Here is a 2073-nt window from a genome sequence, read left to right as displayed (position 1 = left end):
CTCTGCACTCTGATCTTCAGTCAAGCCTCCTTTGTTAAAACACAAGATATCCCTACAGTTTGGGACCGAATCATAAGCAGTTTCCCTCTTTTTCCCACCACACTTCCCCATTTGTAAATTGTGAAATAGGTTTCTGTCTGCCCACACAACTTCCTGAGAAGAGTCAGCAAAAGCCCCTGGTGGGCAGGTGTCTAAGGAGCACCCAGAGAATCCTCCTGCCTCTGCTTCAGCTGGGATTACAGGTGAGGGCCACCACCACAAAATGAGGAAGAAACATTTCCTAGAGATTGGGTACCGGGATTACAGGAATGCATCACTATTCCAGCCTTTGTAAGGGTTTTAATTTATGGGTTATGGCTGTCTTGTGTTGTGGGGTATCCACCAGAGAAGTCTGCTCAGACATGGGTTTAAGCTACCACAAAGTCTTTATTAGCCAGCTGGCAACTACACTGAGGGCTTGTGGTCCCATTGTAGCCCTGAGCCTTTCCCAGGGTGAGCTTTGAAACACAAAAGCCATGTCTTGGGTTGACACACTTCAGTTAGCAAGAACAGTTAGCCAGAAGCAGAACTCCAGAAGCAAAAAAACGGCAAGATTAGTACATTTAGAGACTTCCCCAGCATTCTTCTGGATCAGATCTTTGTTTTTGTTTCGGCAGGTGGTGTTCTCTATGTGCTGAATTTTACAGCTGGAATGATGCTTCCATTTTGGAGTTAGTTGTGCTAAGGTCTGGGGCCTTGTTACGTTTTGCCTGTATCCATGTCTGTATCATGTATGTGTGTGTTGCTGTGGGGCTCATCCCTGGAACTGAAATTACAGATTGATATGAGTCACCATGTCGGTAAAACAGTTCTTCACTGCCGAGCAATTTCTCTAGTTCCTGTAGCTTGAGAATTTTTACTATTGTAATGGTATGTATGTGAGGGCTTTTGGAGGTCAGGGGACAACTTTCGGGTGTCAGTTCTTTCTTTTCACCTTGGGTGCAATTAAGCTCAAGTTGTATTTTTTTTCTCTTTGGTTTTTCAAGACAGGGTTTCTCTGTAGCTTTGGAGCCTGTCCCGGAACTAGCTCTTGTAGACCAGGCTGGCCTCGAACTCACAGAGATCCGCCTGCCTCAAGCTGCCAGCTTTTCACCAGCTTTACACTCTTACTGTTGAGCCATCTTGCTGGTCCCAGTAAGGTTTTTATTTCTTCAATTTCCCTGTACATCTGGGAAGTTGGAAGCAGACACGAACAAGAGAGGAGTCTTTGTTTCTTTCATTTCCCTCTAAAAGCCACAGTTTTTGTAAAATCCTGCTTAATTTCCAAGAGTATTAATTCTCTATATTGAAGTTATTTCATTCAATGTTCCTTTACCCACAATTTTCAAGGTCACTGCTATGCTTTATGACAGTAAATGTTTGGAATTGACCTGGAAATATTTAATGTCCCGTGTTAATCACACCTTTTTTTAGTACAGACCTATTAGGCTACAGCAACGGCTCATTAAGAGAACTTTTGCTGTTTTACAGAGCCCACGGGCTGGGGTCCCAGCACCGGCATGCTTGGTGGTCCACAATTGCCTGGAACTCCGGCTCCAAGTGATCTGACTTCTCGTCTCACCTCTGTGGTTTCCTGCACACAGCATGTAGCACAAGTACTCAGACGCACACAAATTACACACACACACACACACACACACACACAGACTTATAAACTATTCTTACTTCTCAAAGGACAACTGTGGTTGTCTTGGAATTTCTATCTCGACTTCAATTACCTTTGCGAGCTCAAATACGGAAGTTAAAGCATCCTTTCTATATTAAAACTTCATTTTGGGAGCCAGGTGGTGGCGGCGCAGGCCCTTAATCCCAACACTCGGGAGGCAGAGGCAGGTGGATCACTGTGAGTTCGAGGCCAGCCTGGTCTACAGAGTTCAAGGACAGCGAGGTCTGTGACAGAGAAACCCCGTCTTGAAAAACCCAAACCAAACCAGAACATAAAAACCATTTGGGAGCCGGGCGGTGGTGGCGCACGCCTTTAATCCCAGCACTCGGGAGGCAGAGGCAGGCGGATCTCTGTGAGTTCGAGACCAG

The sequence above is a fragment of the Microtus ochrogaster genome, chromosome 10, assembly GCF_000317375.1.
Source record: "Microtus ochrogaster isolate Prairie Vole_2 chromosome 10, MicOch1.0, whole genome shotgun sequence".
Taxonomy (NCBI): domain Eukaryota; kingdom Metazoa; phylum Chordata; class Mammalia; order Rodentia; family Cricetidae; genus Microtus; species Microtus ochrogaster.
The sequence above is the reverse complement of the archived record's forward strand: the minus strand, read 5'-3'. Positions refer to the sequence as shown.